The sequence below is a fragment of the Oncorhynchus mykiss genome, chromosome 17 (genome assembly GCF_057628025.1).
Source record: "Oncorhynchus mykiss isolate SJ-2025 chromosome 17, ASM5762802v1, whole genome shotgun sequence".
Taxonomy (NCBI): Eukaryota; Metazoa; Chordata; class Actinopteri; order Salmoniformes; family Salmonidae; genus Oncorhynchus; species Oncorhynchus mykiss.
This window is the reverse complement of record NC_143038.1, coordinates 26,400,592-26,427,789: the sequence shown is the minus strand read 5'-3', so window position 1 is coordinate 26,427,789 and position 27,198 is coordinate 26,400,592.

Below are 27,198 nucleotides of genomic sequence, written 5' to 3'. Positions count from 1 at the left end.
ATACCCTGCTTGTGAATTTTGATCAAGGTTTGAGTTTTAACGAGTACATTTAGCATTTAGCGTAGCGCATTTGCATTTCCAGGTGCCTACTTGAGACATATGCGTCTCAAGTAGATTCAAGAAGTTAACGTTGGAAGCGTTCACACACTCTTGCTGAATTTGCAGGGTTACGCGGGTTGGGGTTAGGTTTTGAATATAATTGTGTTTCGTTTCAACTGGTTAGTTGTAAGGTGCACAGGCCTATTCTCCTGTTTATCCCTCCTGTTTCTGATCTAATATAATAGGTGTAGTACTTAAAAAGGCCCGTAGATGTCCTCCTAGGATCATAAATTAAACTGAGGTAAGTTCCAAGTTCCCTCTTTTTCTGGGTGGCAGTGCAGAAGTCGATGTGGTGAGAGATTCATTCAACCATAGTGTTGTTAAATATGAACATTAAATGGTTTTATTGTTTTGTTAAAGGAAAGGAAAAACCTAAAAGTAGTGCTGTAACACATAGCCTACGCTGTAATATGTTAAATGTATATTGAGGAACCATAATCACTACTACTGGATAATTGATAGGTACAGTAGTGAACTGAAGGGTTGTCCCAACTTGTTCAAATCATTATAATACAATTACTAATAATGGTTAAAAGCAGTGTTCCTTATCAGTCCAGTATGTATGCAGGTATATGTGCTTTTACAACCAACCTTTCTTGGTATTGCTGGTTGTAGTACATATACCTGCATACATACTGGACAGTAGGTGGCAATGGTACTGTACACTGACTGTATATGGGGTGCAACAAACTTACCTGAGACTCCCTGTCCCTGCATATCTGTCCCCAGTTCTGCTGTCTGTGTGCCATCTGCCCTAGCAGGGGCTAAAATCTGTTATCAACTTTGGAGGGGACAATTACATGACATTTTCTCAAGAGCAATTCCTGAAAAAACACCAAAAGTAGTGCTGTAACACATAGCCTACGCTGTAATATGTTAAATGTCTATTGAGGAACCATAATCACTACTACTGGATAATTGATAGGTACAGTAGTTAACTGAAGGGTTGTCCCAACTTGTTCAAATCATTATAATACTACTACTAATAATAGTTAAAGCAGTGCTCCTTATCAGTCCAGTATGTGTGCAGGTATATGTGCTTACACCCAGCCGTTCTTGGTATTGCTGGTTGTAGTACATATACCTGCATACATACTGGACAGTATAGGTGGCAATGGTACTGTACACTGACTGTATATGGGGTGCAACAAACTTACCTGAGACTCCCTGTCTCTGCCAGTCTGTCCCTGCATATCTGTCCCCAGTTCTGCTGTCTGTGTGCCATCTGCCCTAGCAGGGGCTAAAATCTGATATCAACTTAGAAGGGACAATTACATGACATTTTCTCAAGAGCAATACCTGAAAAAACACCAAAAGTAGTGCTGTAACACATAGCCTACGCTGTAATATGTTAAATGTATATTGAGGAACCATAATCACTACTACTGGATAATTGATAGGTACAGTAGTGAACTGAAGGGTTGTCCCAACTTGTTCAAATCATTATAATACAATTACTAATAATGGTTAAAAGCAGTGTTCCTTATCAGTCCAGTATGTATGCAGGTATATGTGCTTTTACAACCAACCTTTCTTGGTATTGCTGGTTGTAGTACATATACCTGCATACATACTGGACAGTAGGTGGCAATGGTACTGTACACTGACTGTATATGGGGTGCAACAAACTTACCTGAGACTCCCTGTCCCTGCATATCTGTCCCCAGTTCTGCTGTCTGTGTGCCATCTGCCCTAGCAGGGGCTAAAATCTGTTATCAACTTTGGAGGGGACAATTACATGACATTTTCTCAAGAGCAATTCCTGAAAAAACACCAAAAGTAGTGCTGTAACACATAGCCTACGCTGTAATATGTTAAATGTCTATTGAGGAACCATAATCACTACTACTGGATAATTGATAGGTACAGTAGTTAACTGAAGGGTTGTCCCAACTTGTTCAAATCATTATAATACTACTACTAATAATAGTTAAAGCAGTGCTCCTTATCAGTCCAGTATGTGTGCAGGTATATGTGCTTACACCCAGCCGTTCTTGGTATTGCTGGTTGTAGTACATATACCTGCATACATACTGGACAGTATAGGTGGCAATGGTACTGTACACTGACTGTATATGGGGTGCAACAAACTTACCTGAGACTCCCTGTCTCTGCCAGTCTGTCCCTGCATATCTGTCCCCAGTTCTGCTGTCTGTGTGCCATCTGCCCTAGCAGGGGCTAAAATCTGATATCAACTTAGAAGGGACAATTACATGACATTTTCTCAAGAGCAATACCTGAAAAAACACCAAAAGTAGTGCTGTAACACATAGCCTACGCTGTAATATGTTAAATGTATATTGAGGAACCATAATCACTACTACTGGATAATTGATAGGTACAGTAGTGAACTGAAGGGTTGTCCCAACTTGTTCAAATCATTATAATACTAATACTAATAATGGTTAAAAGCAGTGTTCCTTATCAGTCCAGTATGTATGCAGGTATATGTGCTTTTACAACCAGCCTTTCTTGGTATTGCTGGTTGTAGTACATCTACCTGCATTCATACTGGACAGTAGGTGGCAATGGTACTGTATATGGGGTGCAACAAACTTACCTGAGACTCCCTGTCTCTGCCAGTCTGTCCCTGCATATCTGTCCCCAGTTCTGCTGTCTGTGTGCCATCTGCCCTAGCAGGGGCTAAAATCTGATATCAACTTAGAAGGGACAATTACATGACATTTTCTCAAGAGCAATTCCTGAAAAAACACCAAAAGTAGTGCTGTAACACATAGCCTACGCTGTAATATGTTAAATGTATATTGAGGAACCATAATCACTACTACTGGATAATTGATAGGTACAGTAGTGAACTGAAGGGTTGTCCCAACTTGTTCAAATCATTATAATACTAATACTAATAATGGTTAAAAGCAGTGTTCCTTATCAGTCCAGTATGTATGCAGGTTTATGTGCTTTTACAACCAGCCTTTCTTGGTATTGCTGGTTGTAGTACATATACCTGCATACATACTGGACAGTATAGGTGGCAATGGTACTGTATATGGGGTGCAACAAACTTACCTGAGACTCCCTGTCTCTGCCAGTCTGTCCCCAGTTCTGCTGTCTGTGTGCCATCTGCCCTAGCAGGGGCTAAAATCTGTTATCAACTTTGGAGGGGACAATTACATGACATTTTCTCAAGAGCAATTCCTGAAAAAACACCAAAAGTAGTGCTGTAACACACAGCCTACGCTGTAATATGTTAAATGTATATTGAGGAACCATAATCACTACTACTGGATAATTGATAGGTACAGTAGTGAACTGAAGGGTTGTCCCAACTTGTTCAAATCATTATAATACTACTACTAATAATAGTTAAAAGCAGTGCTCCTTATCAGTCCAGTATGTGTGCAGGTATTTGTGCTTACACCCAGCCTTTCTTGGTATTGCTGGTTGTAGTACATATACCTGCATACATACTGGACAGTAGGTGGCAATGGTACTGTACACTGACTGTATATGGGGTGCAACAAACTTACCTGAGACTCCCTGACTCTGCCAGTCTGTCCCTGCATATCTGTCCCCAGTTCTGCTGTCTGTGTGCCATCTGCCCTAGCAGGGGCTAAAATCTGTTATCAACTTTGGGAGGGGACAATTACATGACATTTTCTCAAGAGCAATTCCTGAAAAAACACCAAAAGTAGTGCTGTAACACATAGCCTACGCTGTAATATGTTAAATGTATATTGAGGAACCATAATCACTACTACTGGATAATTGATAGGTACAGTAGTGAACTGAAGGGTTGTCCCAACTTGTTCAAATCATTATAATACTACTACTAATAATAGTTAAAAGCAGTGCTCCTTATCAGTCCAGTATGTGTGCAGGTATATGTGCTTACACCCAGCCTTTCTTGGTATTGCTGGTTGTAGTACATATACCTGCATACATACTGGACAGTAGGTGGCAATGGTACTGTATATGGGGCGCAACAAACTTACCTGAGACTCCCTGTCCCTGCATATCTGTCCCCAGTTCTGCTGTCTGTGTGCCATCTGCCCTAGCAGGGGCTAAAATCTGATATCAACTTTGGAGGGGACAATTACATGACATTTTCTCAAGAGCAATTCCTGAAAAAACACCAAAAGTAGTGCTGTAACACACAGCCTACGCTGTAATATGTTAAATGTATATTGAGGAACCATAATCACTACTACTGGATAATTGATAGGTACAGTAGTGAACTGAAGGGTTGTCCCAACTTGTTCAAATCATTATAATACTAATACAATAGTTATAGCAGTGTTCCTTATCAGTCCAGTATGTATGCAGGTATATGTACTTACAACCAGCCTTTCATCATTTATTTCAACGTGTTACAACGTGAAATCGCCTCTATTCCATTCAAACCGTAGAGGACCAAACTACATCTCCCATAATGCAACGCCAGCACAGCTAATCGTCTACATCCAGAAAGGCTTTCTAGCTAGCAACAGCAGCACTTTTAGCACTCTGTAAACTATATTAATAACAACAATAAAACTCTGAAAGTTACATGTTTCAATAGTCTCACACTCCCTTATAACATACAGCATTAATTATTGTTATGGACTTCTACAAAGGAGTAATTTGCAACACATACCCTTCTCTATGTGTTTTCTCGGACTGAGGAGAACTGGAGCTACACCATGGTGTTAGTCGGTGACACGAGCGCCCAGATGAAATCAACCAATAAGAATGCTTGAATGATGAGATCCAACCAATAAGAATGCTTGAACATTAAATACACATTTCTTTCGAGGCAGGTGGAAACATAACCAACCTTGTTAACAGACGATAGCAAAATTTCAATTTTTGACAACTCCACATAAATTGAATAGGTACTAGCTAGCTAGCTTGATAGTTAATGTTTGCGCGCCAGCTCTGCAAATTCAGCAAGTGTGTGTGAACGCTTCCAACGTTAACCTCAAGTCAATTAGTTTAATTAGTTAGCTAAACTAATGACCTACAGTGGATCAAACCATTGAGGCAAAGGGCGGGGGTCGCAGTCTTTTGAAACTTAAAAACGCGCTATTAGTGTCTATAATCAGCTTAAGTGCTTTCATTGCGTTCATTCATATTATTGAAATTACATAGATATGTTTACAGTGATATATTGGGGGGGGGGGGGGGGAATCATATTTTTCCCAGGATAGGGGGATCGTGTCCCCCCTGGGATTTCTGCCTATGCACGTGATATCTCCTCACTCACGTGGTTGATTGAAGGACGAACTGATTTGTGTTGATGGCAAAGATGAAGGAGGGATGACTAGAAACGATTCAGTTGACCTGTTTATGTGTGGATTAATTGTCGGAGTAGAGGAATTTGTGTAATTCAGGTAAAAAAATAACGCAATGTTTATGTCACAGGACAAATTAGCTAGCAAGTTAACTAGCTAAATTGCCATACAAGTCTAGCTACCATCGCGTTTTTGTCCATTTGGGATCCTGTGTATGCGGTAGATTTTTTGCCGTGTTTTCGTCCACTTAGGGAATGGGAGATACGGGTCCAGATTTTTTGTTGTTGTTGTTTCCAGTGATGTGTGTCCTCCGAAGTTGGTGTAACTGCTCCAGTGTTTGGGTTAGAGGTTAGGTTTAGGGTTAGGGGGGTTAGGGGTTAGGGTTAAGGGTTAGGTTTCTAGTTTTGAGTCTGTTGATCTAGGGTTACGGGTGTTAGGGTTACGGGGGTTAGGGTTTGAATATAATTGTGTTTTGTTTCAACTGGTTAGGGTTAGGTTTCTAGTTTTGAGTCTGTTGATCCAGGGTTAGGGTTACGAGGGTTGGGGTTAGGTTTTGAATATAATTGTGTTTCGTTTCAACTGGTTAGTTGTAAGGTGCACAGGCCTATCTCCTGTTTATCCCTCCTGTTTCTGATCTAATATAATAGGTGTAGTACTTAAAAAGGCCCGTAGATGTCCTCCTAGGATCATAAATTAAACTGAGGTAAGTTCCAAGTTCCCTCTTTTTCTGGGTGGCAGTGCAGAAGTCGATGTGGTGAGAGATTCATTCAACCATAGTGTTGTTAAATATGAACATTAAATGGTTTTATTGTTTTGTTAAAGGAAAGGAAAAACCTAAAAGTAGTGCTGTAACACATAGCCTACGCTGTAATATGTTAAATGTATATTGAGGAACCATAATCACTACTACTGGATAATTGATAGGTACAGTAGTGAACTGAAGGGTTGTCCCAACTTGGTCAAATCATTATAATACAATTACTAATAATAGTTAAAAGCAGTGCTCCTTATCAGTCCAGTATGTGTGCAGGTATATGTGCTTACACCCAGCCTTTCTTGGTATTGCTGGTTGTAGTACATATACCTGCATACATACTGGACAGTATAGGTGGCAATGGTACTGTACACTGACTGTATATGGGGTGCAACAAACTTACCTGAGACTCCCTGTCTCTGCCAGTCTGTCCCTGCATATCTGTCCCCAGTTCTGCTGTCTGTGTGCCATCTGCCCTAGCAGGGGCTAAAATCTGTTATCAACTTTGGAGCGGACAATTACATGACATTTTCTCAAGAGCAATTCCTGAAAAAACACCAAAAGTAGTGCTGTAACACACAGCCTACGCTGTAATATGTTAAATGTATATTGAGGAACCATAATCACTACTACTGGATAATTGATAGGTACAGTAGTGAACTGAAGGGTTGTCCCAACTTGTTCAAATCATTATAATACAATTACTAATAATAGTTAAAAGCAGTGCTCCTTATCAGTCCAGTATGTGTGCAGGTATATGTGCTTACACCCAGCCTTTCTTGGTATTGCTGGTTGTAGTACATATACCTGCATACATACTGGACAGTATAGGTGGCAATGGTACTGTACACTGACTGTATATGGGGTGCAACAAACTTACCTGAGACTCCCTGTCTCTGCCAGTCTGTCCCTGCATATCTGTCCCCAGTTCTGCTGTCTGTGTGCCATCTGCCCTAGCAGGGGCTAAAATCTGATATCAACTTAGAAGGGACAATTACATGACATTTTCTCAAGAGCAATTCCTGAAAAAACACCAAAAGTAGTGCTGTAACACATAGCCTACGCTGTAATATGTTAAATGTCTATTGAGGAACCATAATCACTACTACTGGATAATTGATAGGTACAGTAGTGAACTGAAGGGTTGTCCCAACTTGTTCAAATCATTATAATACTACTACTAATAATAGTTAAAAGCAGTGCTCCTTATCAGTCCAGTATGTGTGCAGGTATATGTGCTTACACCCAGCCTTTCTTGGTATTGCTGGTTGTAGTACATATACCTGCATACATAATGGACAGTATAGGTGGCAATGGTACTGTATATGGGGTGCAACAAACTTACCTGAGACTCCCTGTCTCTGCCAGTCTGTCCCTGCATATCTGTCCCCAGTTCTGCTGTCTGTGTGCCATCTGCCCTAGCAGGGGCTAAAATCTGATATCAACTTAGAAGGGACAATTACATGACATTTTCTCAAGAGCAATTCCTGAAAAAACACCAAAAGTAGTGCTGTAACACATAGCCTACGCTGTAATATGTTAAATGTATATTGAGAAACCATAATCACTACTACTGGATAATTGATAGGTACAGTAGTGAACTGAAGGGTTGTCCCAACTTGTTCAAATCATTATAATACTAATAATGGTTAAAAGCAGTGTTCCTTATCAGTCCAGTATGTATGCAGGTATATGTGCTTTTACAACCAGCCTTTCTTGGTATTGCTGGTTGTAGTACATATACCTGCATACATACTGGACAGTAGGTGGCAATGGTACTGTACACTGACTGTATCTGGGGTGCAACAAACTTACCTGGGACTCCCTGTCTCTGCCAGCCCCTGCATATCTGTCCCCAGTTCTGCTGTCTGTGTGCCATCTGCCCTAGCAGGGGCTAAAATCTGATATCAACTTAGAAGGGACAATTACATGACATTTTCTCAAGAGCAATTCCTGAAAAAACACCAAAAGTAGTGCTGTAACACATAGCCTACGCTGTAATATGTTAAATGTATATTGAGGAACCATAATCACTACTACTGGATAATTGATAGGTACAGTAGTGAACTGAAGGGTTGTCCCAACTTGGTCAAATCATTATAATACTACTACTAATAAAAGTTAAAGCAGTGTTCCTTATCAGTCCAGTATGTGTGCAGGTATATGTGCTTACAACCAGCCTTTCTTGGTATTGCTGGTTGTAGTACATATACCGGCATACATACTGGACAGTAGGTGGCAATGGTACTGTACACTGACTGTATATGGGGTGCAACAAACTTACCTGAGACTCCCTGTCTCTGCCAGTCTGCCCCTGCATATCTGTCCCCAGTTCTGCTGTCTGTGTGCAGTCTGCCCTAGCAGGGGTTAAAATCTGATATCAACTTTGGAGGGGACAATTACATGACATTTTCTCAAGAGCAATTCCTGAAAAAACACCAAAAGTAGTGCTGTAACACATAGCCTACGCTGTAATATGTTAAATGTATATTGAGGAACCATAATCACTACTACTGGATAATTGATAGGTACAGTAGTGAACTGAAGGGTTGTCCCAACTTGTTCAAATCATTATAATACAATTACTAATAATAGTTAAAAGCAGTGCTCCTTATCAGTCCAGTATGTGTGCAGGTATATGTGCTTACACCCAGCCTTTCTTGGTATTGCTGGTTGTAGTACATATACCTGCATACATACTGGACAGTATAGGTGGCAATGGTACTGTATATGGGGTGCAACAAACTTACCTGAGACTCCCTGTCTCTGCCAGTCTGTCCCTGCATATCTGTCCCCAGTTCTGCTGTCTGTGTGCCATCTGCCCTAGCAGGGGCTAAAATCTGATATCAACTTAGAAGGGACAATTACATGACATTTTCTCAAGAGCAATTCCTGAAAAAACACCAAAAGTAGTGCTGTAACACATAGCCTACGCTGTAATATGTTAAATGTATATTGAGGAACCATAATCACTACTACTGGATAATTGATAGGTACAGTAGTGAACTGAAGGGTTGTCCCAACTTGTTCAAATCATTATAATACTACTACTAATAATAGTTAAAAGCAGTGATCCTTATCAGTCCAGTATGTGTGCAGGTATATGTGCTTACACCCAGCCTTTCTTGGTATTGCTGGTTGTAGTACATATACCTGCATACATACTGGACAGTAGGTGGCAATGGTACTGTACACTGACTGTATATGGGGTGCAACAAACTTACCTGAGACTCCCTGTCCCTGCATATCTGTCCCCAGTTCTGCTGTCTGTGTGCCATCTGCCCTAGCAGGGGCTAAAATCTGTTATCAACTTTGGAGGGGACAATTACATGACATTTTCTCAAGAGCAATTCCTGAAAAAACACCAAAAGTAGTGCTGTAATATGTTAAATGTATATTGAGGAACCATAATCACTACTACTGGATAATTGATAGGTACAGTAGTGAACTGAAGGGTTGTCCCAACTTGGTCAAATCATTATAATACTACTACTAATAATAGTTATAGCAGTGTTCCTTATCAGTCCAGTATGTATGCAGGTATATGTACTTACAACCAGCCTTTCATCATTTATTTCAACGTGTTACAACGTGAAATCGCCTCTATTCCATTCGAACCGTAGAGGACCAAACTACATCTCCCATAATGCAACGCCAGCACAGGTGGCCAGCAAAGCTAATCGTCTACATCCAGAAAGGCTTTCTAGCTAGCAACAGCAGCACTTTTAGCACTCTGTAAACTATATTAATAACAACAATAAAACTCTGAAAGTTACATGTTTCAATAGTCTCACACTCCCTTATAACATACAGCATTAATTATTGTTATGGACTTCTACAAAGGAGTAATTTGCAACACATACCCTTCTCTATGTGTTTTCTCGGACTGAGGAGAACTGGAGCTACACCATGGTGTTAGTCGGTGACACGAGCGCCCAGATGAAATCAACCAATAAGAATGCTTGAATGATGAGATCCAACCAATAAGAATGCTTGAACATTAAATACACATTTCTTTCGAGGCAGGTGGAAACATAACCAACCTTGTTAACAGACGATAGCAAAAGTTCAATTTTTGACAACTCCACATAAATTGAATAGGTACTAGCTAGCTAGCTTGATAGTTAATGTTTGCGCGCCAGTGAACGCTTCCAACGTTAACCTCAAGTCAATTAGTTTAATTAGTTAGCTAAACTAATGACCTACAGTGGATCAAACCATTGAGTCAAAGGGCGGGGGTCGCAGTCTTTTGAAACTTAAAAACGCGCTATTAGTGTCTATAATCAGCTTAAGTGCTTTCATTGCGTTCATTCATATTATTGAAATTACATAGATATGTTTACAGTGATATATTGGGGGGGGGGGGGGAATCATATTTTTCCCAGGATAGGGGGATCGTGTCCCCCCTGGGATTTCTGCCTATGCACGTGATATCTCCTCACTCACGTGGTTGATTGAAGGACGAACTGATTTGTGTTGATGGCAAAGATGAAGAAGGAGGGATGACTAGAAACGATTCAGTTGACCTGTTTATGTGTGGATTAATTGTCGGAGTAGAGGAATTTGTGTAATTCAGGTAAAAAAATAACGCAATGTTTATGTCACAGGACAAATTAGCTAGCAAGTTAACTAGCTAAATTGCCATACAAGTCTAGCTACCATCGCGTTTTTGTCCATTTGGGATCCTGTGTATGCGGTAGATTTTTTGCCGTGTTTTCGTCCACTTGGGGAATGGGAGATACGGGTCCAGATTTTTTGTTGTTGTTGTTTCCAGTGATGTGTGTCCTCCGAAGTTGGTGTAACTGCTCCAGTGTTTGGGTTAGAGGTTAGGTTTAGGGTTAGGGGGGTTAGGGTTAAGGGTTAGGTTTCTAGTTTTGAGTCTGTTGATCTAGGGTTACGGGTGTTAGGGTTACGGGGGTTAGGGTTTGAATATAATTGTGTTTTGTTTCAACTGGTTAGGGTTAGGTTTCTAGTTTTGAGTCTGTTGATCCAGGGTTAGGGTTACGAGGGTTGGGGTTAGGGTTAGGTTTTGAATATAATTGTGTTTCGTTTCAACTGGTTAGTTGTAAGGTGCACAGGCCTATCTCCTGTTTATCCCTCCTGTTTCTGATCTAATATAATAGGTGTAGTACTTAAAGGCCCGTAGATGTCCTCCTAGGATCATAAATTAAACTGAGGTAAGTTCCAAGTTCCCTCTTTTTCTGGGTGGCAGTGCAGAAGTCGATGTGGTGAGAGATTCATTCAACCATAGTGTTGTTAAATATGAACATTAAATGGTTTTATTGTTTTGTTAAAGGAAAGGAAAAACCTAAAAGTAGTGCTGTAACACATAGCCTACGCTGTAATATGTTAAATGTATATTGAGGAACCATAATCACTACTACTGGATAATTGATAGGTACAGTAGTGAACTGAAGGGTTGTCCCAACTTGGTCAAATCATTATAATACTACTACTAATAATAGTTAAAGCAGTGTTCCTTCTCAGTCCAGTATGTGTGCAGGTATATGTGCTACAACCAGCCTTTCTTGGTATTGCTGGTTGTAGTACATATACCGGCATACATACTGGACAGTAGGTGGCAATGGTACTGTACACTGACTGTATATGGGGTGCAACAAACTTACCTGAGACTCCCTGTCTCTGCCAGTCTGCCCCTGCATATCTGTCCCCAGTTCTGCTGTCTGTGTGCAGTCTGCCCTAGCAGGGGCTAAAATCTGATATCAACTTTGGAGGGGACAATTACATGACATTTTCTCAAGAGCAATTCCTGAAAAAACACCAAAAGTAGTGCTGTAACACATAGCCTACGCTGTAATATGTTAAATGTATATTGAGGAACCATAATCACTACAACTGGATAATTGATAGGTACAGTAGTGAACTGAAGGGTTGTCCCAACTTGGTCAAATCATTATAATACTACTACTAATAATAGTTAAAGCAGTGTTCCTTATCAGTCCAGTATGTGTGCAGGTATATGTGCTTACACCCAGCCTTTCTTGGTATTGCTGGTTGTAGTACATATACCTGCATACATACTGGACAGTAGGTGGCAATGGTACTGTACACTGACTGTATATGGGGTGCAACAAACTTACCTGAGACTCCCTGTCTCTGCCAGTCTGTCCCTGCATATCTGTCCCCAGTTCTGCTGTCTGTGTGCCATCTGCCCTAGCAGGGGCTAAAATCTGTTATCAACTTTGGAGGGGACAATTACATGACATTTTCTCAAGAGCAATTCCTGAAAAAACACCAAAAGTAGTGCTGTAACACATAGCCTATGCTGTAATATGTTAAATGTATATTGAGGAACCATAATCACTACTACTGGATAATTGATAGGTACAGTAGTGAACTGAAGGGTTGTCCCAACTTGTTCAAATCATTATAATACAATTACTAATAATAGTTAAAAGCAGTGCTCCTTATCAGTCCAGTATGTGTGCAGGTATATGTGCTTACACCCAGCCTTTCTTGGTATTGCTGGTTGTAGTACATATACCTGCATACATACTGGACAGTATAGGTGGCAATGGTACTGTACACTGACTGTATATGGGGTGCAACAAACTTACCTGAGACTCCCTGTCCCTGCATATCTGTCCCCAGTTCTGCTGTCTGTGTGCCATCTGCCCTAGCAGGGGCTAAAATCTGATATCAACTTAGAAGGGACAATTACATGACATTTTCTCAAGAGCAATTCCTGAAAAAACACCAAAAGTAGTGCTGTAACACAGCCTACGCTGTAATATGTTAAATGTATATTGAGGAACCATAATCACTACTACTGGATAATTGATAGGTACAGTAGTGAACTGAAGGGTTGTCCCAACTTGGTCAAATCATTATAATACTACTACTAATAATAGTTAAAGCAGTGTTCCTTATCAGTCCAGTATGTGTGCAGGTATATGTGCTACAACCAGCCTTTCTTGGTATTGCTGGTTGTAGTACATATACCGGCATACATACTGGACAGTAGGTGGCAATGGTACTGTACACTGACTGTATATGGGGTGCAACAAACTTACCTGAGACTCCCTGTCTCTGCCAGTCTGCCCCTGCATATCTGTCCCCAGTTCTGCTGTCTGTGTGCAGTCTGCCCTAGCAGGGGCTAAAATCTGATATCAACTTTGGAGGGGACAATTACATGACATTTTCTCAAGAGCAATTCCTGAAAAAACACCAAAAGTAGTGCTGTAACACATAGCCTACGCTGTAATATGTTAAATGTATATTGAGGAACCATAATCACTACAACTGGATAATTGATAGGTACAGTAGTGAACTGAAGGGTTGTCCCAACTTGGTCAAATCATTATAATACTACTACTAATAATAGTTAAAGCAGTGTTCCTTATCAGTCCAGTATGTGTGCAGGTATATGTGCTTACACCCAGCCTTTCTTGGTATTGCTGGTTGTAGTACATATACCTGCATACATACTGGACAGTAGGTGGCAATGGTACTGTACACTGACTGTATATGGGGTGCAACAAACTTACCTGAGACTCCCTGTCTCTGCCAGTCTGTCCCTGCATATCTGTCCCCAGTTCTGCTGTCTGTGTGCCATCTGCCCTAGCAGGGGCTAAAATCTGTTATCAACTTTGGAGGGGACAATTACATGACATTTTCTCAAGAGCAATTCCTGAAAAAACACCAAAAGTAGTGCTGTAACACATAGCCTATGCTGTAATATGTTAAATGTATATTGAGGAACCATAATCACTACTACTGGATAATTGATAGGTACAGTAGTGAACTGAAGGGTTGTCCCAACTTGTTCAAATCATTATAATACAATTACTAATAATGGTTAAAAGCAGTGTTCCTTATCAGTCCAGTATGTATGCAGGTATATGTGCTTTTACAACCAACCTTTCTTGGTATTGCTGGTTGTAGTACATATACCTGCATACATACTGGACAGTAGGTGGCAATGGTACTGTACACTGACTGTATATGGGGTGCAACAAACTTACCTGAGACTCCCTGTCCCTGCATATCTGTCCCCAGTTCTGCTGTCTGTGTGCCATCTGCCCTAGCAGGGGCTAAAATCTGATATCAACTTAGAAGGGACAATTACATGACATTTTCTCAAGAGCAATTCCTGAAAAAACACCAAAAGTAGTGCTGTAACACATAGCCTACGCTGTAATATGTTAAATGTATATTGAGGAACCATAATCACTACTACTGGATAATTGATAGGTACAGTAGTGAACTGAAGGGTTGTCCCAACTTGTTCAAATCATTATAATACTACTACTAATAATAGTTAAAAGCAGTGCTCCTTATCATTTCAGTATGTATGCAGGTATATGTGCTTTTACAACCAGCCTTTCTTGGTATTGCTGGTTGTAGTACATATACCTGCATACATACTGGACAGTAGGTGGCAATGGTACTGTATATGGGGTGCAACAAACTTACCTGAGACTCCCTGTCTCTACCAGTCTGCCCCTGCATATCTGTCCCCAGTTCTGCTGTCTGTGTGCAGTCTGCCCTAGCAGGGGCTAAAATCTGATATAAACTTTGGAGGGGACAATTACATGACATTTTCTCAAGAGCAATTCCTGAAAAAACACCAAAAGTAGTGCTGTAACACATAGCCTATGCTGTAATATGTTAAATGTATATTGAGGAACCATAATCACTACTACTGGATAATTGATAGGTACAGTAGTGAACTGAAGGGTTGTCCCAACTTGTTCAAATCATTATAATACTACTACTAATAATAGTTAAAAGCAGTGCTCCTTATCAGTCCAGTATGTGTGCAGGTATATGTGCTTACACCCAGCCTTTCTTGGTATTGCTGGTTGTAGTACATATACCTGCATACATACTGGACAGTAGGTGGCAATGGTACTGTACACTGACTGTATATGGGGTGCAACAAACTTACCTGAGACTCCCTGTCTCTGCCAGTCTGTCCCTGCATATCTGTCCCCAGTTCTGCTGTCTGTGTGCCATCTGCCCTAGCAGAGGCTAAAATCTGATATCAACTTAGAAGGGACAATTACATGACATTTTCTCAAGAGCAATTCCTGAAAAAACACCAAAAGTAGTGCTGTAACACATAGCCTACGCTGTAATATGTTAAATGTATATTGAGGAACCATAATCACTACTACTGGATAATTGATAGGTACAGTAGTGAACTGAAGGGTTGTCCCAACTTGTTCAAATCATTATAATACTACTACTAATAATAGTTAAAAGCAGTGCTCCTTATCAGTCCAGTATGTGTGCAGGTATATGTGCTTACACCCAGCCTTTCTTGGTATTGCTGGTTGTAGTACATATACCTGCATACATACTGGACAGTAGGTGGCAATGGTACTGTATATGGGGTGCAACAAACTTACCTGAGACTCCCTGTCTCTGCCAGTCTGTCCCTGCATATCTGTCCCCAGTTCTGCTGTCTGTGTGCCATCTGCCCTAGCAGGGGCTAAAATCTGATATCAACTTAGAAGGGACAATTACATGACATTTTCTCAAGAGCAATTCCTGAAAAAACACCAAAAGTAGTGCTGTAACACATAGCCTACGCTGTAATATGTTAAATGTATATTGAGGAACCATAATCACTACTACTGGATAATTGATAGGTACAGTAGTGAACTGAAGGGTTGTCCCAACTTGTTCAAATCATTATAATACTAATAATGGTTAAAAGCAGTGTTCCTTATCAGTCCAGTATGTATGCAGGTATATGTGCTTTTACAACCAGCCTTTCTTGGTATTGCTGGTTGTAGTACATATACCTGCATACATACTGGACAGTACGTGGCAATGGTACTGTACACTGACTGTATCTGGGGTGCAACAAACTTACCTGGGACTCCCTGTCTCTGCCAGTCTGTCCCTGCATATCTGTCCCCAGTTCTGCTGTCTGTGTGCCATCTGCCCTAGCAGGGGCTAAAATCTGTTATCAACTTTGGAGGGGACAATTACATGACATTTTCTCAAGAGCAATTCCTGAAAAAACACCAAAAGTAGTGCTGTAACACACAGCCTACGCTGTAATATGTTAAATGTATATTGAGGAACCATAATCACTACTACTGGATAATTGATAGGTACAGTAGTGAACTGAAGGGTTGTCCCAACTTGGTCAAATCATTATAATACTACTACTAATAATAGTTAAAGCAGTGTTCCTTATCAGTCCAGTATGTGTGCAGGTATATGTGCTACAACCAGCCTTTCTTGGTATTGCTGGTTGTAGTACATATACCGGCATACATACTGGACAGTAGGTGGCAATGGTACTGTACACTGACTGTATATGGGGTGCAACAAACTTACCTGAGACTCCCTGTCTCTGCCAGTCTGCCCCTGCATATCTGTCCCCAGTTCTGCTGTCTGTGTGCAGTCTGCCCTAGCAGGGGCTAAAATCTGATATCAACTTTGGAGGGGACAATTACATTACATTTTCTCAAGAGCAATTCCTGAAAAAACACCAAAAGTAGTGCTGTAATATGTTAAATGTATATTGAGGAACCATAATCACTACTACTGGATAATTGATAGGTACAGTAGTGAACTGAAGGGTTGTCCCAACTTGGTCAAATCATTATAATACTACTACTAATAATAGTTAAAGCAGTGTTCCTTATCAGTCCAGTATGTGTGCAGGTATATGTGCTTACACCCAGCCTTTCTTGGTATTGCTGGTTGTAGTACATATACCTGCATACATACTGGACAGTAGGTGGCAATGGTACTGTACACTGACTGTATCTGGGGTGCAACAAACTTACCTGGGACTCCCTGTCTCTGCCAGCCCCTGCATATCTGTCCCCAGTTCTGCTGTCTGTGTGCCATCTGCCCTAGCAGGGGCTAAAATCTGTTATCAACTTTGGGAGGGGACAATTACATGACATTTTCTCAAGAGCAATTCCTGAAAAAACACCAAAAGTAGTGCTGTAACACACAGCCTACGCTGTAATATGTAATATGTTATATGTTAAATGTATATTGAGGAACCATAATCACTACTACTGGATAATTGATAGGTACAGTAGTGAACTGAAGGGTTGTCCCAACTTGGTCAAATCATTATAATACAATTACTAATAATGGTTAAAAGCAGTGTTCCTTATCAGTCCAGTATGTATGCAGGTATATGTGCTTTTACAACCAACCTTTCTTGGTATTGCTGGTTGTAGTACATATACCTGCATACATACTGGACAGTAGGTGGCAATGGTACTGTACACTGACTGTATATGGGGTGCAACAAACTTACCTGAGACTCCCTGTCCCTGCATATCTGTCCCCAGTTCTGCTGTCTGTGTGCCATCTGCCCTAGCAGGGGCTAAAATCTGTTATCAACTTTGGAGGGGACAATTACATGACATTTTCTCAAGAGCAATTCCTGAAAAAACACCAAAAGTAGTGCTGTAACACATAGCCTACGCTGTAATATGTTAAATGTATATTGAGGAACCATAATCACTACTACTGGATAATTGATAGGTACAGTAGTGAACTGAAGGGTTGTCCCAACTTGTTCAAATCATTATAATACAATTACTAATAATGGTTAAAAGCAGTGTTCCTTATCAGTCCAGTATGTATGCAGGTATATGTGCTTTTACAACCAACCTTTCTTGGTATTGCTGGTTGTAGTACATATACCTGCATACATACTGGACAGTAGGTGGCAATGGTACTGTACACTGACTGTATATGGGGTGCAACAAACTTACCTGAGACTCCCTGTCCCTGCATATCTGTCCCCAGTTCTGCTGTCTGTGTGCCATCTGCCCTAGCAGGGGCTAAAATCTGTTATCAACTTTGGAGGGGACAATTACATGACATTTTCTCAAGAGCAATTCCTGAAAAAACACCAAAAGTAGTGCTGTAACACATAGCCTATGCTGTAATATGTTAAATGTATATTGAGGAACCATAATCACTACTACTGGATAATTGATAGGTACAGTAGTGAACAGAAGGGTTGTCCCAACTTGTTCAAATCATTATAATACAATTACTAATAATGGTTAAAAGCAGTGTTCCTTATCAGTCCAGTATGTATGCAGGTATATGTGCTTTTACAACCAACCTTTCTTGGTATTGCTGGTTGTAGTACATATACCTGCATACATACTGGACAGTAGGTGGCAATGGTACTGTACACTGACTGTATATGGGGTGCAACAAACTTACCTGAGACTCCCTGTCTCTGCCAGTCTGTCCCTGCATATCTGTCCCCAGTTCTGCTGTCTGTGTGCCATCTGCCCTAGCAGGGGCTAAAATCTGTTATCAACTTTGGAGGGGACAATTACATGACATTTTCTCAAGAGCAATTCCTGAAAAAACACCAAAAGTAGTGCTGTAACACATAGCCTACGCTGTAATATGTTAAATGTATATTGAGGAACCATAATCACTACTACTGGATAATTGATAGGTACAGTAGTTAACTGAAGGGTTGTTCAAATCATTATAATACTACTACTAATAATAGTTATAGCAGTGTTCCTTATCAGTCCAGTATGTATGCAGGTATATGTACTTACAACCAGCCTTTCATCATTTATTTCAACGTGTTACAACGTGAAATCGCCTCTATTCCATTCAAACCGTAGAGGACCAAACTACATCTCCCATAATGCAACGCCAGCACAGGTGGCCAGCAAAGCTAATCGTCTACATCCAGAAAGGCTTTCTAGCTAGCAACAGCAGCACTTTTAGCACTCTGTAAACTATATTAATAACAACAATAAAACTCTGAAAGTTACATGTTTCAATAGTCTCACACTCCCTTATAACATACAGCATTAATTATTGTTATGGACTTCTACAAAGGAGTAATCTGCAACACATACCCTTCTCTATGTGTTTTCTCGGACTGAGGAGAACTGGAGCTACACCATGGTGTTAGTCGGTGACACGAGCGCCCAGATGAAATCAACCAATAAGAATGCTTGAATGATGAGATCCAACCAATAAGAATGCTTGAACATTAAATACACATTTATTTCGAGGCAGGTGGAAACATAACCAACCTTGTTAACAGACGATAGCAAAAGTTCAATTTTTGACAACTCCACATAAATTGAATAGGTACTAGCTAGCTAGCTTGATAGTTAATGTTTGCGCGCCAGCTCTGCAAATTCAGCAAGTGTGTGTGAACGCTTCCAACGTTAACCTCAAGTCAATTAGTTTAATTAGTTAGCTAAACTAATGACCTACAGTGGATCAAACCATTGAGGCAAAGGGCGGGGGTCGCAGTCTTTTGAAACTTAAAAACGCGCTATTAGTGTCTATAATCAGCTTAAGTGCTTTCATTGCGTTCATTCATATTATTGAAAATACATAGATATGTTTACAGTGATATATTGGGGGGGGGGGGGGAATCATATTTTTCCCAGGATAGGGGGATCGTGTCCCCCCTGGGATTTCTGCCTATGCACGTGATATCTCCTCACTCACGTGGTTGATTGAAGGACGAACTGATTTGTGTTGATGGCAAAGATGAAGAAGGAGGGATGACTAGAAACGATTCAGTTGACCTGTTTATGTGTGGATTAATTGTCGGAGTAGAGGAATTTGTGTAATTCAGGTAAAAAAATAACGCAATGTTTATATCACAGGACAAATTAGCTAGCAAGTTAACTAGCTAAATTGCCATACAAGTCTAGCTACCATCGCGTTTTTGTCCATTTGGGATCCTGTGTATGCGGTAGATTTTTTGCCGTGTTTTCGTCCACTTGGGGAATGGGAGATACGGGTCCAGATTTTTTGTTGTTGTTGTTTCCAGTGATGTGTGTCCTCCGAAGTTGGTGTAACTGCTCCAGTGTTTGGGTTAGAGGTTAGGTTTAGGGTTAGGGGGGTTAGGGGTTAGGGTTAAGGGTTAGGTTTCTAGTTTTGAGTCTGTTGATCTAGGGTTACGGGTGTTAGGGTTACGGGGGTTAGGGTTTGAATATAATTGTGTTTTGTTTCAACTGGTTAGGGTTAGGTTTCTAGTTTTGAGTCTGTTGATCCAGGGTTAGGGTTACGAGGGTTGGGGTTAGGTTTTGAATATAATTGTGTTTCGTTTCAACTGGTTAGTTGTAAGGTGCACAGGCCTATCTCCTGTTTATCCCTCCTGTTTCTGATCTAATATAATAGGTGTAGTACTTAAAAAGGCCCGTAGATGTCCTCCTAGGATCATAAATTAAACTGAGGTAAATTCCAAGTTCCCTCTTTTTCTGGGTGGCAGTGCAGAAGTCGATGTGGTGAGAGATTCATTCAACCATAGTGTTGTTAAATATGAACATTAAATGGTTTTATTGTTTTGTTAAAGGAAAGGAAAAACCTAAAAGTAGTGCTGTAACACATAGCCTACGCTGTAATATGTTAAATGTATATTGAGGAACCATAATCACTACTACTGGATAATTGATAGGTACAGTAGTGAACTGAAGGGTTGTCCCAACTTGTTCAAATCATTATAATACTACTACTAATAATAGTTAAAAGCAGTGCTCCTTATCAGTCCAGTATGTGTGCAGGTATATGTGCTTACACCCAGCCTTTCTTGGTATTGCTGGTTGTAGTACATATACCTGCATACATACTGGACAGTAGGTGGCAATGGTACTGTACACTGACTGTATATGGGGTGCAACACACTTACCTGAGACTCCCTGTCTCTGCCAGTCTGTCCCTGCATATCTGTCCCCAGTTCTGCTGTCTGTGTGCCATCTGCCCTAGCAGGGGCTAAAATCTGTTATCAACTTTGGAGGGGACAATTACATGACATTTTCTCAAGAGCAATTCCTGAAAAAACACCAAAAGTAGTGCTGTAACACATAGCCTACGCTGTAATATGTTAAATGTATATTGAGGAACCATAATCACTACTACTGGATAATTGATAGGTACAGTAGTGAACTGAAGGGTTGTCCCAACTTGTTCAAATCATTATAATACAATTACTAATAATGGTTAAAAGCAGTGTTCCTTATCAGTCCAGTATGTATGCAGGTATATGTGCTTTTACAACCAGCCTTTCTTGGTATTGCTGGTTGTAGTACATATACCTGCATACATACTGGACAGTAGGTGGCAATGGTACTGTACACTGACTGTATATGGGGTGCAACAAACTTACCTGAGACTCCCTGTCCCTGCATATCTGTCCCCAGTTCTGCTGTCTGTGTGCCATCTGCCCTAGCAGGGGCTAAAATCTGATATCAACTTAGAAGGGACAATTACATGACATTTTCTCAAGAGCAATTCCTGAAAAAACACCAAAAGTAGTGCTGTAACACATAGCCTACGCTGTAATATGTTAAATGTATATTGAGGAACCATAATCACTACTACTGGATAATTGATAGGTACAGTAGTGAACTGAAGGGTTGTCCCAACTTGTTCAAATCATTATAATACTACTACTAATAATAGTTAAAAGCAGTGCTCCTTATCAGTCCAGTATGTGTGCAGGTATATGTGCTTACACCCAGCCTTTCTTGGTATTGCTGGTTGTAGTACATATACCTGCATACATACTGGACAGTATAGGTGGCAATGGTACTGTATATGGGGTGCAACAAACTTACCTGAGACTCCCTGTCTCTGCCAGTCTGTCCCTGCATATCTGTCCCCAGTTCTGCTGTCTGTGTGCCATCTGCCCTAGCAGGGGCTAAAATCTGTTATCAACTTTGGGAGGGGACAATTACATGACATTTTCTCAAGAGCAATTCCTGAAAAAACACCAAAAGTAGTGCTGTAACACATAGCCTACGCTGTAATATGTTAAATGTATATTGAGGAACCATAATCACTACTACTGGATAATTGATAGGTACAGTAGTGAACTGAAGGGTTGTCCCAACTTGTTCAAATCATTATAATACTACTACTAATAATAGTTAAAAGCAGTGCTCCTTATCAGTCCAGTATGTGTGCAGGTATATGTGCTTACACCCAGCCTTTCTTGGTATTGCTGGTTGTAGTACATATACCTGCATACATACTGGACAGTATAGGTGGCAATGGTACTGTATATGGGGTGCAACAAACTTACCTGAGACTCCCTGTCTCTGCCAGTCTGTCCCTGCATATCTGTCCCCAGTTCTGCTGTCTGTGTGCCATCTGCCCTAGCAGGGGCTAAAATCTGTTATCAACTTTGGGAGGGGACAATTACATGACATTTTCTCAAGAGCAATTCCTGAAAAAACACCAAAAGTAGTGCTGTAACACATAGCCTACGCTGTAATATGTTAAATGTATATTGAGGAACCATAATCACTACTACTGGATAATTGCTAGGTACAGTAGTGAACTGAAGGGTTGTCCCAACTTGTTCAAATCATTATAATACTACTACTAATAATAGTTAAAAGCAGTGCTCCTTATCAGTCCAGTATGTGTGCAGGTATATGTGCTTACACCCAGCCTTTCTTGGTATTGCTGGTTGTAGTACATATACCTGCATACATACTGGACAGTAGGTGGCAATGGTACTGTACACTGACTGTATATGGGGTGCAACAAACTTACCTGGGACTCCCTGTCTCTGCCAGCCCCTGCATATCTGTCCCCAGTTCTGCTGTCTGTGTGCCATCTGCCCTAGCAGGGGCTAAAATCTGTTATCAACTTTGGAGGGGACAATTACATGACATTTTCTCAAGAGCAATTCCTGAAAAAACACCAAAAGTAGTGCTGTAACACATAGCCTACGCTGTAATATGTTAAATGTATATTGAGGAACCATAATCACTACTACTAGATAATTGATAGGTACAGTAGTGAACTGAAGGGTTGTCCCAACTTGTTCAAATCATTATAATACTACTACTAATAATAGTTAAAAGCAGTGCTCCTTATCAGTCCAGTATGTGTGCAGGTATATGTGCTTACACCCAGCCTTTCTTGGTATTGCTGGTTGTAGTACATATACCTGCATACATACTGGACAGTAGGTGGCAATGGTACTGTACACTGACTGTATATGGGGTGCAACAAACTTACCTGAGACTCCCTGTCCCTGCATATCTGTCCCCAGTTCTGCTGTCTGTGTGCCATCTGCCCTAGCAGGGGCTAAAATCTGATATCAACTTAGAAGGGACAATTACATGACATTTTCTCAAGAGCAATTCCTGAAAAAACACAAAGTAGTGCTGTAACACATAGCCTACGCTGTAATATGTTAAATGTATATTGAGGAACCATAATCACTACTACTGGATAATTGATAGGTACAGTAGTGAACTGAAGGGTTGTCCCAACTTGTTCAAATCATTATAATACTACTACTAATAATAGTTAAAAGCAGTGCTCCTTATCAGTCCAGTATGTGTGCAGGTATATGTGCTTACACCCAGCCTTTCTTGGTATTGCTGGTTGTAGTACATATACCTGCATACATACTGGACAGTATAGGTGGCAATGGTACTGTACACTGACTGTATATGGGGTGCAACAAACTTACCTGAGACTCCCTGTCCCTGCATATCTGTCCCCAGTTCTGCTGTCTGTGTGCCATCTGCCCTAGCAGGGGCTAAAATCTGATATCAACTTAGAAGGGACAATTACATGACATTTTCTCAAGAGCAATTCCTGAAAAAACACCAAAAGTAGTGCTGTAACACATAGCCTACGCTGTAATATGTTAAATGTATATTGAGGAACCATAATCACTACTACTGGATAATTGATAGGTACAGTAGTGAACTGAAGGGTTGTCCCAACTTGTTCAAATCATTATAATACTAATACTAATAATGGTTAAAAGCAGTGTTCCTTATCAGTCCAGTATGTATGCAGGTATATGTGCTTTTACAACCAGCCTTTCTTGGTATTGCTGGTTGTAGTACATATACCTGCATACATACTGGACAGTAGGTGGCAATGGTACTGTATATGGGGTGCAACAAACTTACCTGAGACTCCCTGTCTCTACCAGTCTGCCCCTGCATATCTGTCCCCAGTTCTGCTGTCTGTGTGCAGTCTGCCCTAGCAGGGGCTAAAATCTGTTATCAACTTTGGGAGGGGACAATTACATGACATTTTCTCAAGAGCAATTCCTGAAAAAACACCAAAAGTAGTGCTGTAACACATAGCCTACGCTGTAATATGTTAAATGTATATTGAGGAACCATAATCACTACTACTGGATAATTGATAGGTACAGTAGTGAACTGAAGGGTTGTCCCAACTTGTTCAAATCATTATAATACTAATACTAATAATGGTTAAAAGCAGTGTTCCTTATCAGTCCAGTATGTATGCAGGTATATGTGCTTTTACAACCAGCCTTTCTTGGTATTGCTGGTTGTAGTACATATACCTGCATACATACTGGACAGTATGTGGCAATGGTACTGTACACTGACTGTATCTGGGGTGCAACAAACTTACCTGGGACTCCCTGTCTCTGCCAGTCTGTCCCTGCATATCTGTCCCCAGTTCTGCTGTCTGTGTGCCATCTGCCCTAGCAGGGGCTAAAATCTGTTATCAACTTTGGGAGGGGACAATTACATGACATTTTCTCAAGAGCAATTCCTGAAAAAACACCAAAAGTAGTGCTGTAACACATAGCCTACGCTGTAATATGTTAAATGTATATTGAGGAACCATAATCACTACTACTGGATAATTGCTAGGTACAGTAGTGAACTGAAGGGTTGTCCCAACTTGTTCAAATCATTATAATACTAATACTAATAATAGTTAAAAGCAGTGCTCCTTATCAGTCCAGTATGTGTGCAGGTATATGTGCTTACACCCAGCCTTTCTTGGTATTGCTGGTTGTAGTACATATACCTGCATACATATATGTTTACAGTGATATATTGGGGGGGAAATCATATTTTTCCCAGGATAGGGGGGTCGTGTCCCCCCTGGGATTTCTGCCTATGCACGTGATATCTCCTCACTCACGTGGTTGATTGAAGCACGAACTGATTTGTGTTGATGGCAATAACCATATAAATTCAAAGATGAAGAAGGAGGGATGACTAGAAACGATTCAGTTGACCGGTTTATGTGTGGATTAATTGTCGGAGTAGAGGAATTTGTGTAATTCAGGTAAAAAAATAACGCAATGTTTATATCACAGGACAAATTAGCTAGCAAGTTAACTAGCTAAATTGCCATACAAGTCTAGCTACCATCGCGTTTTTGTCCATTTGGGATCCTGTGTATGCGGTAGATTTTTTGCCGTGTTTTCGTCCACTTGGGGAATGGGAGATACGGGTCCAGATTTTTTGTTGTTGTTGTTTCCAGTGATGTGTGTCCTCCGAAGTTGGTGTAACTGCTCCAGTGTTTGGGTTAGAGGTTAGGTTTAGGGTTAGGGGGGTTAGGGGTTAGGGTTAAGGGTTAGGTTTCTAGTTTTGAGTCTGTTGATCTAGGGTTACGGGTGTTAGGGTTACGGGGGTTAGGTTTGAATATAATTGTGTTTTGTTTCAACTGGTTAGGGTTAGGTTTCTAGTTTTGAGTCTGTTGATCCAGGGTTAGGGTTACGAGGGTTGGGGTTAGGGTTAGGTTTTGAATATAATTGTATTTCGTTTCAACTGGTTAGTTGTAAGGTGCACAGGCCTATCTCCTGTTTATCCCTCCTGTTTCTGATCTAATATAATAGGTGTAGTACTTAAAAAGGCCGTAGATGTCCTCCTAGGATCATAAATTAAACTGAGGTAAGTTCCAAGTTCCCTCTTTTTCTGGGTGGCAGTGCAGAAGTCGATGTGGTGAGAGATTCATTCAACCATAGTGTTGTTAAATATGAACATTAAATGGTTTTATTGTTTTGTTAAAGGAAAGGAAAAACCTAAAAGTAGTGCTGTAACACATAGCCTACGCTGTAATATGTTAAATGTATATTGAGGAACCATAATCACTACTACTGTACATATACCGGCATACATACTGGACAGTAGGTGGCAATGGTACTGTACACTGACTGTATATGGGGCGCAACAAACTTACCTGAGACTCCCTGTCCCTGCATATCTGTCCCCAGTTCTGCTGTCTGTGTGCCATCTGCCCTAGCAGGGGCTAAAATCTGTTATCAACTTTGGAGGGGACAATTACATGACATTTTCTCAAGAGCAATTCCTGAAAAAACACCAAAAGTAGTGCTGTAACACACAGCCTACGCTGTAATATGTTAAATGTATATTGAGGAACCATAATCACTACTACTGGATAATTGATAGGTACAGTAGTGAACTGAAGGGTTGTCCCAACTTGTTCAAATCATTATAATACTAATACTAATAATAGTTAAAAGCAGTGCTCCTTATCAGTCCAGTATGTGTGCAGGTATATGTGCTTACACCCAGCCTTTCTTGGTATTGCTGGTTGTAGTACATATACCTGCATACATACTGGACAGTAGGTGGCAATGGTACTGTATATGGGGTGCAACAAACTTACCTGAGACTCCCTGTCTCTGCCAGTCTGTCCCTGCATATCTGTCCCCAGTTCTGCTGTCTGTGTGCCATCTGCCCTAGCAGGGGCTAAAATCTGTTATCAACTTTGGGAGGGACAATTACATGACATTTTCTCAAGAGCAATTCCTGAAAAAACACCAAAAGTAGTGCTGTAACACATAGCCTACGCTGTAATATGTTAAATGTATATTGAGGAACCATAATCACTACTACTGGATAATTGATAGGTACAGTAGTTAACTGAAGGGTTGTTCAAATCATTATAACACTACTACTAATAATAGTTATAGCAGTGTTCCTTATCAGTCCAGTATGTATGCAGGTATATGTGCTTTTACAACCAGCCTTTCTTGGTATTGCTGGTTGTAGTACATATACCTGCATACATACTGGACAGTAGGTGGCAATGGTACTGTATATGGGGTGCAACAAACTTACCTGAGACTCCCTGTCTCTACCAGTCTGCCCCTGCATATCTGTCCCCAGTTCTGCTGTCTGTGTGCAGTCTGCCCTAGCAGGGGCTAAAATCTGTTATCAACTTTGGGAGGGGACAATTACATGACATTTTCTCAAGAGCAATTCCTGAAAAAACACCAAAAGTAGTGCTGTAACACATAGCCTACGCTGTAATATGTTAAATGTATATTGAGGAACCATAATCACTACTACTGGATAATTGATAGGTACAGTAGTGAACTGAAGGGTTGTC